Here is a 14,833-nt window from a genome sequence, read left to right as displayed (position 1 = left end):
CATATTATGCACCACGATAACCGCAAGTAATTATGGGTATTCAAAATGGTTTGTTTAGGCTGTCTGATTGGTCGAGACCTGCGTGTAGTTACTGCAGACATTCGTAGAGGCAGTAGTTACCGTGTTTCCCTTTCCCCTATTCCAGTTTCCACCCCCTGGTCAGCTGATTGCAAAAGAACAGTAAATATGACTCCTGCTGTGGAGACTATTTCTAATAATCGATGTAAAATATTAATTATTTGTGCAGGAATGGCTGGCCTGTCTGCTGCTGGTCACCTAGTTAAAAATGGCGTTACAGATTTCAAAATATTAGAAGCAAGAAATAGCATCGGGGGAAGAATAGTGTCAACAAATACAAGTATACATAACCTCACCTGTATTTTTCTTTTGTTATGATGCTACTGGCAGTATGTACTGAGAATAAATTTTGCAGTATTGACACTATCATTCGTTTTATATGAAACATGCAGTTTTATCTCCACTGCTTTAACTGTCATTACGGTTATTCTTGTATTTCAGGTAACCATAAAATCGAGCTGAGCGCAAATTGGATACACGGTGTTCTAGGAAACCCTATGTATTTGATTGCAATGGTAAACGGTTTAATTGATATTGTACATGTTCCCTCGCCACGTAAAGTAGTAGCTGCTACCGAAGAAGGAAAACAAATACCATTTCAAGTGGTGCAGGTTAGCAGCTATGTAAATGTCATTACAGTTTCAATTGTTTCACAGAATGCTGTCTTCAGTGTTTGCATTTTTATGGAAAGTAATTTTTGCAAAAGCCAATTATATATGGTGTTACGTTTATAATTTTATGAAGCTGAGGCAGGATTCTGTGATGAATAATTTGACATTAATATTATGATACCTACGGAATATTACGTACATAAATTGATTGCTGGTTCTTATGAAATATTTCTAAGTCCCAAGATATTGTTTTATACTGCATTAAAATTACTGGTCACTGCTGTAGTGTTTACAGTATTTATATCCCTATTTGTAGACTTTAAAACTTAAATTGTAGGAATATTGCAAGATAGGACAAACCATGCAGGGTGATAATAAAAATAACATCAGTATTAATACAGAAGTCATATTGGAAGGTCTTCAGTCATTCATAACATTACAGGAAGTATGAATAATGTCAAATACAAATCCATTTTTCATACCCTTGCTTTTCTGTGCACACACCAGTAATCACAGGATTTCTGGTATGATCTGCAAGGAATATTTTCGTTTATTTATTTTAGCCCTAGCTAAATAAGTGTCACTCCCATTATATTTTCATTGCTTGTAAATTTATATCTGAAGGGTAATGGACTGAATTAAGGTATTTGTGGCCATAACCTCAAATTTCATACAATTTCAATTCCTAGGGTCTTCTGTCAGTCTTATAAGGAAAATTGTTGTTGAGCAAAGTGATGCTGTGTTTTTTTTAATTTGCATAATTGGGGGTGGAGTCCAGCTGGGTCCACTCGGAACGTTGGCCACTGATTTGCCTATTGTACCTGCCCCTAGTGATTATGATGAAGGAGAACTTGGTGGAATGAAGATTGGCAGGGGAAATCGAAGTACTCAGAGAAAACCTGCCCCAGTGGGAAGCCAGTGACTAACCGCTTCAGCTATGGCGCGGTCTCGATGCTGTGGTTTGCTCAAATTGTGGAGTGTATAGCTATTTTGTATATTTTGCCATAGTTTATATCTTCTGAAATTATATGAGGTTTGGTCTCAGCGCTTCAAAACTTCAGCATCACCAGACATGCTGAATTAAATTCTAGGACAAGTTGTTCAATTTGATGGTGCCTCCATATCTGAGCAATAGGAACAGCATTATAGGTTCCTGAAATGCCAAATAAGGACACTTTCTATAATGTGGTATAGAGAGTTACTGAAAAATTTGAAAGTTACACTTTCATTAGAATCTTACTGTTGAATTTCAGACTGTTATTTCCAGGGTTACTCAATTTTCAGTTTGTTTTGTCATAATAATTGGTTGTTTATTTCATGTAACCCATAACAGAACTATAGGCATAGCACTAAATTCAGAGAAGTGATGTAATTCTAATTGTAATATTTAATGCAGGTACCAAAATGTGGTGCTCATGATAAGATTTTTGAAGTTAATTTGTGATTCTCATCTTGGATGTTCATATTGTTCCAGGAGATATATGCTACATATGTTTGCTTTTTTCATCGCTGTGAAGAATACGTCCTGTGCCATTACTCGCCTCCAACAGGTATTAACAGTGTGGGTGAGCACATATCTCTTGAAGCAGCATTGTATCTTGACAGGTCATCTAATGATGCAGAATGGCCTTTACGCCAGCCTATCTTCGACTCTTTACTGAAACGTGAAACGTGCATCACAGGCTGTCACAGTATGGATAAGATCGACTTACTAGAATTGAGTAGCTACACAGAACTCCAAGGTGGTAATATTGTTCTTCCGTCTGGATACAGCAGTATTCTCAGACCTGTTTCAAGAGAGATCCCACAGGGAAACGTCTGTAAGAGACGAGCTGTCATAACGATACAGTGGCGTTACGCAGATGAATCTATATCTGCTGACATCACAAGTCGTGGTGGGGACTCTGGAATTGATCTCCTTGCCTGAGGTGTCCCTGGGAATGTGTCTGATGATTCACACAGAACAGTGACTGGTGAACAGTCAAGAAGAGCGTCAGAAGTGTCTAGTCGTGTTGGTAGCAGTGAAGAAGAATTTCAGTCTACTGTTACAGAAGATCAGAAAAACTCATGTACAAATTTAGAACAGTGTGAGAAAGGTTGCGAAGAAACGTCAGAAGATAACAGTGAAAATAAAGCAACAGAAACGAGTGAAAGTGGTGAAGCCTCGTCAGCTTCTTTCTGTCAGAGGCATAATCATGATGGTAATAGTGAATCGTCTCAGTCAAAATCCATTGAACTCGTACCAAATGCGGAAATTGTTTGTGAAGATGGGTCACATTACTATGCGGATCACGTGATTTGCACCGTTCCACTTGGAGTGCTTAAGGAGAAAGCTGCGACTCTTTTTTCACCTCCATTGCCTCAGTACACACTTGACTCCATTGACAGGCTGCTGTTTCGTACAGTAGACAAAATCATCTTGGAATATGACAGACCATTTCTGAATGCAGATGTCTCTGAGGGAATGCTGCTTTGGGAGACAGACACAGAGACAGTTGCAGGTGAGTAAACTGCAGTTACTGGTATGTGATTGGTTGCATCGAGCATAGCCAGTCTCTCTCTCTCTGGCAGATTTCCAAGAATTATAGGTGCAACTTCAATATTTGGGTCCCAGAATGAAATTAAAAAAATACTGTGGACTAACAAACTGATAAGAAAAAAAGAGGAATTAGCCCTTTTTGTTAAACATATGTAAGTTTCTACAAGCCTAGACTATGTACTATCTGTTCTAAAAAGTGAAGGTTATAATCTACTCATTCAGCAAAAGCAGAAGGTATATTGTGTATAGAACCATATATCCTCCCTCCACTGCAGCGCATGTTGTTGCCCCGAAGCAGAAAAGTAGACACACAAAATATAGGAAGAACGACTCCCGTAGTGGAAGAATGATATAGTACACGAATTTGAATTAAGACATGTAAGATGATGAATCTTAACAAATTTTGATATACTTGTATATAATTTTTAAATTTTATTATAGGCAGTGAAGAATGTGCATTTTAGATAATTTTATAAATGACACATGATGGTGAGCTTGTCGTAAATAACACACCTGAAGATGGCACAGTGATGCCAAAACATGTAGCGAAGTGACATGTGAGATTGAGTGCACTACAAGACGGCCAATACATGCATATCATGAAGAAATAATCTAGTTGAATATGATTGACAGATTTGTTATAAAAAAGTGCAGGAGTAGGATTAATTGCATCAATTTTTTTTTCATGTAGATAAGATTGCAAATGTATTTCTCATTTCCCTTAATTTAAAGGCACTAATCAGAAATACTGTGACCTCGTTTAATATTAGTCTCTACAGACAATAGCATATGATAAGCGTGACAGTGTAATGAATAGTTTTTGTGAGAGATAATGAGCAAATGAGAACAGATTAAATTTATGGAATGTTTGCATCTTCCCATATTTCTGCCTAAAACCTAAAAATTAAAAATACAGAACTGTAATTTTTTCAAGTGTGAAACTTGTCTTTCACACTGAAATAAGAACGTATACTTAGGGTGTGTGCGAACAGGGTGATGAAGAATACATTTGTAATGAAGTGAGGAAGAAACATGTTGCTGGAGGAATTTCAGTAATAGGGAAATCCATAATTTGTACTCTTCACAAAAAATTATTAGAGACTAAATCAAAAGGTATTATGTATGTTACAACATGTAGCAACTGTTGCAGAGAAAAAATGCAGAGAAACTTTCAGTTGGAAAACCTGAAGGGAAGAAACAATTTGGAAGACCTAGGCACAGGTAGGAAGGTAATATTATAATAGATTTAAGTGGTTCAGAGTAAGGTTCATTAGCATGGACAAGGTAATGAAACATTTTATTCTGACAGATTCTGAAGAAGGACTTGGTTCCATTGAGTTAATTGGTTGAAGAAAGGTAAACTAAAATATAGTATGCATGTACATCTGCATTTGTTACAAGTAACAGAGATTAATTGGAAGTGAATATATAGAAAGGAAACTTAGAAATGGAATGAAAAAATTATGTAGTGGTATTTGATATCGATAAAAAATGTTACATTCGCTTGTAGAACTTGACGTTTATTAAGTTTGCTTAGTTTGTAAGTCCATTATGCATACCAAATAGTGGGTATCTTTTAAGATGAGTTAACAAGAAGATTTTTAAAATAAATTGTCATAAAATGAATTTGTGTGCCCAATCTTAACACATTGTGGACCGGTGGTTTAAACATTTAAATCACCCTGGGGATCGGCGTTTTTAAACCTGCTACCCTAACTTGTGCACTGTTCACTTCAAAAATTAATATAAAATCTCCTAATTAATTTTATGAACTGAAATTTTTGGAGAACACTTACCAGAGCTCCTAGAAGTGCTTGCGCGTGTGATATCTCTGGAAACATTCCCCTTTGTGAAGAGGCATTACGCAGAAGTTGCACATGTAGGCAGTTCTACTCTTCTTCTTGTGCTCTGCGCACACACGGCACTGCCTAGAAGGGTGTTTCTTCTTGCAATATTCACTCTTCACAATTTTCACGAGAATATGTTTCCGCATATCACCCGAGAGTTGGCCGGGGGGGGTCTACTTGAGGCCTCCGGCGGGTGCGAACAGATGGCCCCGGCTGCACTACGTCTGTGTCTGACGCAGGTACTGCTGCGACTGTGACGTCAGTAGCCCTAGCTTTTGCCAGTTTCAAAAGAAATGTTTTGCATTTCAAAGTAGAATTTCTGTTCACCTTTTTGAAAACCGTAAATGAATTGAAAATTGCACAGTTTATAAGCCACAGTGCAAGTTTCTTCGTCCATTTTACTGTTTTCCTAGGAAGGGAATAATAGGCCAAGAACTGGTCGGCCCTATCAACTCCTTTCATGAACATATTATACTCGGAAACACAAAGAAGCTTCTTTACTTGCCTGTGTCATCTTTGAATATCGACCATGCTCGAATTGTGAATAGTGGAAACCATATTCACAACGTGAGTATCCCTCCAGGGCTGAAGAAGAATGTCCCCCTTCCTCCTGAATGCGGTGTCGCCACGTTTCAGGCATTTACATTCCTCTTTCAGATCTGGAGGAAGGCCTCTGTTCACCCTAATTGTACCACAAATACGTACTTTCCTTGAAAGTAGGTATTCTGCAGTTGCCACACTGTTGTAATAATTATCTTGATACACGTGATAATTTTGATCGAGATAGGGACCCAAAACAGAAACAGTAGTTTCTTGCAATTTCTTGCCTTCAGCAGAATAAATTTCTAAATTTCCTATATAGCCTGAAGTGCTTTCTGTGACAACACGAACAAGTAGGCCATACTTTGTGAGGTTCCCAGGATTATACGTTCGAATATGAAGCCTTCCTCTCCAAGGAATCACAGATTCGTCCAAAGACAGTTGTAGCTCTGGCTTATAAATTGTCTGAAATTTTTCAACCAAATTTTCTAATAAGGGCTGAATTTTGAAAAGCCTGCCTGTTGGTTGTGGTTGCACTTCATTATTGTTGAAATGCAAACAACACCATATCTGTTCAAATGAGTTTGCCGAAAATTGCAATTTCTAAAAATGGGTCACTTGACCAATAATCCTTCAAACTTTCTCTCTTCGTAAGCCCCATTAGAATGATTATAGCCAAAAATTTTTCATTTCTGTTGAAGTGACATCCACCCACTTCAAAACCTTATTGGTTCTGTCGTACGCCTCACGATGTTGGAGATAGTATCTGTTTGTTTCCTGACACAGCAGGTCAAAGAAACTATCTCCAAAAAACAGTGACACAACTTCAGACACGTCCGTTGGGTCCAATGGCATCTGCTTCACCCCCGGATCACTAGTAAACTTTCCCAAAGTGGTGGTTCTGTCCACTTTATCCCATGTAGCTGTCCCGACACTCGCACTTTCAACGGAGCTCTCACTTTCACTTGACACATTTTGGGCAGCCCTGTGGCCCCCGCCACTGTCACTGTCACTGATAATGGCCTCGCTATCAGAAGACGAAGCAGTTGGCAAATCTGATAGCTCATCGGAGAACATATCTAATATTTCCTGTCCTCCGAGAGATCGCAACTGCTTTCGTCTCTGAGCCATGTTGAACTGGTAGCTGCGTGGTTCATACGTGCAAGCTTGGATTAGAACAAAGCCAATTTTGTTTAGGTTGTGACAGGAAATGACTGGTCAAGTTACTAGATAAGGCAGCAGTCATTCCCGAGGTCATCTACGCAGTAGTTACGATTCAACGAAGCCACACAGCGATATATAGCGTTTTGCAACATAATGTGACCGTAGAGGGCCGTATGGCCCGACTGGTCTGCAACGCTTGGGAACGTAGAGGGCCATGTGGCCCCTCCGGTCCGCAATGTGTTAAGAAACCTGTAATAGCCTTCATCTTCTTATGGCTCAGAGCTAATGTCTGTGTTATTTAATTAATGAGTAAATGCACAAAGATGAGCACAGAATCTTTCATGCCAGTTATTGAAGAACAGTACATACTTGATATTGGTTAGATCTGAAGTGTGAGTAGTTTTCTTTAATGGGGAAGCGAACAAAGGCTTATTGTATAATAATCTGTTCACTAGTGTAACTATTCACACTGTGTGGTTGGTATGGGTAAATATTACATCAAATGTAAGAGAAAAATGTAATCAATATTCTTGAGGAATTTCACAGTAAATAATATTATTAATTGGCAAATATTATTATTTTTAATTATATTTATGCAGAAGTTATAATGAGAGAAACAAACCCTATATCACTCTGGACATTTGAAAAAGATCACATTTTTCCCTAATCATAAAGTAATATAAATGTGAATGTTGAGTATTTTGTGTAGTGTAGATTCATATTGTTGTCTTATTGGTTATGACACTGTTAGTCTGGAGTTACAGATGGGTACGAATGCTTCAGAGGAAAGTTCCACCTTTTTTGTGGTGTATTTTATGATGTTTATGGTATCTCAGACTGAATAGCATTGAATGTTAGGATGATTGGTGAATAAAAAGTTGGAAATGATTTGGAAGGAAGCAGTAGCAGTGTTGGTACTGTCCTGGCATTCATCTTGACACACTGAGGAAAACCATGAAAAATTCCAGTCAGGATAGCCAGTGTTCCAACCAAGTTTGAAACTGGATGCCTCTCAAATACAAATCTAGAACATTACCAATGCACCGTTGTGTTTGGTAGGAAATACTCTGTCTCATGGTTCTGGTAGTGGCACTAATTGTCACTCCCACCTCACAAGGGATCTGTAGGTATTGATCTCAGGATATTACGAAGTGTAAGTTTAGATTGGCCTATGGTGGCATAATGCTTGTATCAGATGTCATCTAACTCTGTCCAGGATTTCTAGACTTGAAACATGCAGGTGGACAGAGAAGCAGGCATGACTTCCCAAGACCTTCGCTGTATGGATTTTTTTATGTGCACTGTCCGAAGACTGCACAAGAAGTAGTGAATGTTGTCAAACATTTCTCTTTCCAGATGACCTAAGTAACACTTGGTACCGCAAGATCTACTCTTTCTCCAAACTGTCAGAGATGCTGTTGCTCGGCTGGATCTCGGGTCGGGAAGCCAAATATATGGAGACATTGAGCCATGACCAGGTGGCTGACACATGCACAGATATCCTCAGGAAGTTCCTTAGTGATCCCTTCATACCAAAGCCAAAACTCTGCATATGGTAAGCCTTCCAGTTATGTAATTACTGCCTGCACAACAGCATAACATACCATAAATATTGTGACATGACAGCCGAAAGCTGGACTAGCAGATCCAGAAAAGATATTCATTGCTAGGCAACAGACCATCGCTAGGCATCAGCCCACTTAACACATCACTCAACAGCGGAGGAATTCTTGGAAGTGGCCTTTTCTGTGCAGTCTGTGCTGAGGCTGTATAACAAGGATGAATGAGAAAATTTCTGACAGACACCTGACAGCTATATTTTTCTCGTGTGGAGGTGGGATTGAATACCTCTACTGTAGCCCTGCAAGTTGTAGGAGGCAACGTAAAGGGACCCAGTGCCTGGGCATTTAACTGGGCCACCCTGTTCCTGGGGAATATAAATACAGGGACCTGGCCTTCCAGGTTGAGGGAGTTTTCAGTCTGAGACAGTAAAATGTGGTCATGAGTCCCGCGGGACTCGGACCTGAGAATGACTGTCCTAGCGAGGAACAGCATCAATTATAAATGACAGACCCATCCTCTCATAGGAGAGGATGTTACATAAGGACTATTACTGCAAGTATTCAGTTGGAAAAAAGGAATTACTGGTCGTTAGTCTCAAGAGGCTTGTCAACAAGACCAACTGATTGGCGGTATACTGCTAGTTGTTAAGTAACCCGGACAGCGACTCTGAACATCTGACAAGAGTATAAGAGCATTAAGCTTGGCATGGTCAAGCTTACAACCATTCACATGACTAAGCTACTGTTGTAGCTTAAGATGTGTAATATAGGCATGATCTGCTTTGCAAAGCCGATACTGGCAGAGGACTTGTGTGTAGCGCAAAAGTAAGAATTTTCAGCAACATGCTGTAAGTGCAATACATGCACATGATGGAAGACAAAGCATATTCACAAGAGACACACCCATCTTCTCATCAGAGACGGTGTAATGTAAGTACTGTGACTGCAAGGGGTCTGTTGAAAAAAATAGGTGTCATGTGATGACTCTAAAGGGGTTTGATGCCAAGATGAACTGATTTCCGGTAAACCACCCATCATAAAGTGACTTTGACTTTGAGTTAGTCATGGGTCAGAAGTCTTGAGTTGCAAGTCAGAAGCTGACAGTCGAGGTCAGTGGTTACCAGTCCGCAGTCTTGAGTTGTGTTGTTATACCTCATTACCAACCAACTAGTGAAGACTTGTTGCATGCAGTAGTGATTTATAGCATGTGTAGACTAGTGAGAGTGTTATAATTATTTGTAGTTTTGAGTTATAAGCATTCAGTAAATCCTGTTATCAATCCAAACCGTGTGTCTGCTATATTTCACTTGTCTCTCTGTTAAACACTGACATGGGTGTCCCACCAAGAGGACTGGGCATATTTTATGGCGTGACTCAGGGGAGCAAAGTCCTTGTTGGGAAACTAGTAGTCTCCTAGCAAGTGAAGAATTTCCCAAGGGTTTGATGTATTCACTCAAGCTTATCACTTGACCCTATCTTGAGTCAGATGATTCCAGTCCACACTCATCCCATTTCTCTAAGATGCATTTTAATATTATCTTTTGATTCAGATTTTTTTGACTTAAATTTTACATGCTTTTTTATCTCTCCCATGCATGCTGCATTTCCCCCTACCTCATATGAACATACTACTGATTATTAAACTTTTTTGAACTTGTATGATATCCTTAGCTTGCATGGAAGAATGAGGACTACAAACAATATTTGGGTCACGAAACTTGTAGGAGAGTGATCACTTTGGAGACCTAGGTTTATTTTTGTATTTATAATTTCTTTAACGACATTATCAGTAACTCGGAGCCAGAAGAGCGTACTCGGTATAGTGACTGGCTGTGGGCTGGGCGATGGAGGGGTAGGAGTTCAAGTCTCAGTAAGGGCAAGAATTTTCTCTACTCCATTTTGTTCAGACTGGCTCTTGAGCCCACCCAGCTTCTTATCAAATGAATACTGGGGGCTGTTTCCCGGGGGATAAAGCGGCAGGGGTTCAAAGCTGACCACTCACCTCCAACTAGTGCCAAGGTCAAGAAAATGCTGATCTATACATCCACTCCCCAATACGCCTTCATGGCATAGTGCTTAATTAGTTAAGCACAGGGACAACTTTAACTTGGGGTGCTGGGATAGCATAGTCTGTATAGCGACTGGCTGTGGGCTGGACAACCAAGGGGTCAGAGTTTGAGTCCAGTAGAGTAAAGAAGTTTCTCTTCTTCAAGTCATCCAGACTGGCTGTGAGGTCCACCCAACCTTCTATCCAGTGGTTACTGGGGGCTCTTTCCCCAGGGTAAAGTGGCTATGGCATGAAGCTGAGCACTCACCTCCAACTAGTGCCAAGGTCAAGAAAATGTGGATCTGTACATCCACTCCCCCATATGCCTTCATGGCATAGTGTTTAATTAGTTAAGCACAAGGACAACTTCACCTTTTTTGCCTTTTTTATCAGTAACTCAGGCTCTATAGAATTGAAGCATTGAATAATAATGAATAGTGAATTGGAAAGGTTGTTGAAGGTAGTAGTCCAGGCCTAATTCAATGTGCATGTAGGAAGATGCCAATAATATTGAGATGTATCTTGAAAAAAAATAGAATTTGAAGGTGTAGTCTGGATTCATGTGGTTCAGGATAGGGGCCAGTAGTGGACATTTGGGTTCTATGAAAAGTGGCGAATTTCTGGACCAGCTGAGTAAGCAACACTTCCAGTATTTCTGTTATATGCAGCACTGTAAGCACGCAAATTAAGTTTTAAAAATTCTTTCACAGAAATTCCAGTTCGTGGTTGGTTTGTTTTCATGTTATTCAAATTAATAGTGTCAGCAAGTTTCATTAATATAAATGAGTTGTTCATTAACAAACTTAGTATATTAGGCATGCTGGTGGCAGGAGACTACATAAGAACAAAAATTGTATCAGAATTTAATGTCAGAGCTCCCTTGGTATTTGGCCCAGAAGAAATAAATATGGTATCTGTTCCACCTTGACATTTGACTGGAAAATATTGTCACGTGTCTTGAGATCGAATCTCGTCGGTCACGTGTGTAAGTCCAAATCCCACTTCTGACACCAATGTAACGTGTTTACGTTACCGAAGACGCCGTGGAGATCGTTAACTGGTTTATTTAACAATCTACAACTATCGGCTACAATTACTTATCTCGCAGTTGCGGGGTTTCACACTTTATAACCCTAATCGCATTAATCTGCTAACACTGTTGCGGGGTTTCACACTTTATAACCCTATGCGCAAATCAGTTCAGTCTGCCTTCAGTAGGCTACACGTTTACAGTCGGGGAGCTAGGTATCACTGTATCACACGCTCCCAATTACACAATCACACTCACGTCCGGATCTTCTTTCCGCGACGGCTGCTATACTCCAACTGTAGTCGGCTGACTGGAGAACTGTTGATAACACACTCGCTCGTAGGCTTGCTCGAACTATCTTCGGCGATGGCTACGTTACAACTCTGCGGTAGTCACACTAGAACTGTGTCAGGCGGCTGCTACAGTAAAACTCCGTCGTAACGCACTGCACAGCTCACTTATATAGCTGCAGTGCTTGCCTGTGGCGTAATGAGTGCCACGTCACAATAGGACGTTGATTACGGGTACGTGGCGGTGCGCGTTACGTCACCGCGGAGGGCTGGCGGGGAGCGCTACGTTACCGTGGGGAGGAGGGGGGAGGAGAGCGCTGACTTACCCGCCGCGTCACTGCTGGTGGGGGGTGGTTCTCCCTAGCGCACATGTCACAATATTAACAACAAACGGACCAAACAGTCTCTAATATTTCTTTCTGTATGTGTTTATCTGAAGCACAAGTTGACACAAACAGCCATACACAAGAGGTTCATGCACCGCGATGGCTGTTGGGTCTAGTCACCTTGACATAGAGCACATAGCGCAACCTCTTTATGCGAACCCACAGCAGGATAAGGTAAGGTTTACGCCTCTCATTTTCTAGTACAGTTATATTTCTGTGCATTTAACTCATTCATTGACCTGTCTGCCATTTCAAATAAGATGAACATGGAGATTTTTCTCACAGTTGTATCTGCTACTAAGACTGGAGTTCTTGTATGCTGCTGATCAAAATTTATAAAACAGTATCTCTTCCAGTTATGTACTGATATGAAACATGGTTTCTTTCTTTGAGGGAAGAACATAAATTGTAAATATTTGGACCAAGCAAATGGTTGTACAGTGTGTCTGTACAACCAAATAAACCCAAATATGCACAGTGGAATGTGAGTGGGTTATTTGGTGTTTGTTTTTGTTGTGTTTGACAGGTAAAACAAGAACTCACATGTATATAATATTATTGGTGTATCATAAAGACATTGTACTTTTAAATTCTGCCTTGTGATGACCATATGTGGCTGAAATATGTAGTTTCAGCCACGCATGGTATGTTGTGCTCTACTGGCACGCTGTGTTGCCATCCTCTCTTGTAGCATCATTATACATTTTATTGCACATACAGGTAATTATTAATACAGTAATACTTATAAGGAGGTGAATATTTTTTGGTGTAATTTTGCATAAACTCCTTATAGTGTAGGGAAAGGCATTCACTTAGAGATTTATTAAGTTGGAAGTTTACTGTATGAGCGTGATTACTGTATAAATACGTGTATAAATACGTGGACCTGTCATCTGACAGTTACTGATCAATCAATCAATGATTTTGTACATTGCATTTCATATTTTTGCTACAAGTCTAAAGAGAAAGTGGTGTGGAAAGAGATCAGAGTTTGAATCTGTGAGGAATGAACACAGAACAGTGTTATTGTGTCCTATACTTTTGATAAATATCTGCCAAAATGTCCAACATTGAAATCTACTTCATGTTTCTCCAAGGGTATGCCTGGGTTACCATGCAACGGATTCTCCAGCTTCCTTTACCATTCTCTCTTCATATATAATATTACATTTGCAGCCAGTTGTGCTATTTGCTGGTGAACACACACACAGCAACTTCTACTCCACAGTACATGGAGCATATCTCACTGGTCGTAGCGCTGCACAGGTTTTGCTGAGCCATCAGTCTCCACAGGAACTTGTGATGGAATATCAAGGTACCAGTGACTTGAGTTCATGGATACAGGGAATTTCACTGGACTGAGCCTCTGGACATGACCTGAAGTGTACTTGGTGCAGCAAGGCAGAGTCGTTGTCTTCGATTGTCTGATTGCAGTTGTAAGTGCAGCTCATCTGGCCATCATATCCAACTCGTGTATGGTACTTTTTTTATTTAAATTCAGTGGCAAAAAACTGTAGGGCTCACTGGTAAACCTGATACATATATATTGTGAAAGATAATGTGAAACTTTCATGATATTTGAGGTTTTCATTGTGTCATCTTCTGGGTATAATATTATTGTAACGTGTTTCGTTACAGAATACGCCGTAGAGATGGTTAATTGGGTTTATTTAACAATCCACAAATAACGGCTACAATTACTTATCACAACGTTACAGGTTTCCACAGTTTACAAACCCTACAACAAAATCTCTTAACACAGTCTTCACTTATCTTCACCTACTAATAACGTGGGAGCTATACAAGTCTCCCTGAAATACACACTCCGAGTATAAATGTACTACAGCAATCACTATGTCTGGAAAGCACACAATAAGTCTTCCGCTCGCGGACGTCTTAGTTATCGCACACTCGCAGGCTGCTATGTTTCAACTGTCCGGTAACTGCTGTGGAGTCCGCTTATATAGCCTTGCGCTGTTGCTAGTGTGACGTGGCGTATAGCCTAGGACGCTGTTACTAGTGTGACGTCACCGCTGTTGATTAGCATTGCTTAGTTACCAGGTTACGGGGGCTCGGCTATCTTCGGCTCCGCTCGTGACGTCACCGCGCGTTGCGCATCGCGGGGTGATTACTCGCCTATTACGCGAGCGCTAAGTTACCGCTACGTGGAGCTGGGGCGGTAGGGATCAACATGTCACATTATATGCAGGAATAAAAATAGCATTGACATTTTGAATTTGTTACGTTATCTTTAGAATCAACCCTGAAATTGTATTTTTATTTCTTGATGCTATGCTATACCCAAAAGATTATGCAGCAAATGTAAATATTTTTCTTGAACATGACTTATGCACCAGATGTTGAGGTTTACCTTGGATCCAGCTGAATAGGAACGTTTTCTCCCATATATCTGAAGATGGAAACAGATGTACTTCGCAGATCATCATGTTCGAAAAACTGAAGATGAATGTCTAAAATAGTGATCATGTCTACTGTAACATAACACTTGTGGAAACAGTTATGCTTGTTGTAAATATATTTGTTTCTAACTATACTTTTTTGTATGCTTCACTTCCTATAGCATTACCCACATCAAAGTGGTTGTCCTATTTAACAATCAGTGTTCAAACACCTGTGCTCAACATTGCATAATTATACAGTTTACAAAGCATCATTAAATGCTAATGCATACTGAGTTCTTTTGGGTTATGACACTTGGTATTCTGGTAGGTTTGTGGC

General features: G+C 40.0%; 1 pseudogene; it reads left to right on the top strand.

Annotated features, from left to right (window-relative positions):
* The first annotated feature begins 165 nt into the window (after positions 1-165).
* On the top strand, positions 166-13,720 carry LOC111873671 (annotated as a pseudogene).
* Positions 13,721-14,833: the final 1,113 nt, after the last annotated feature.

Source organism: Cryptotermes secundus, unplaced genomic scaffold (assembly GCF_002891405.2).
Source record: "Cryptotermes secundus unplaced genomic scaffold, Csec_1.0 scaffold1439, whole genome shotgun sequence".
Taxonomy (NCBI): Eukaryota; Metazoa; Arthropoda; class Insecta; order Blattodea; family Kalotermitidae; genus Cryptotermes; species Cryptotermes secundus.
The sequence above is the reverse complement of the archived record's forward strand: the minus strand, read 5'-3'. Positions and strand labels throughout refer to the sequence as shown.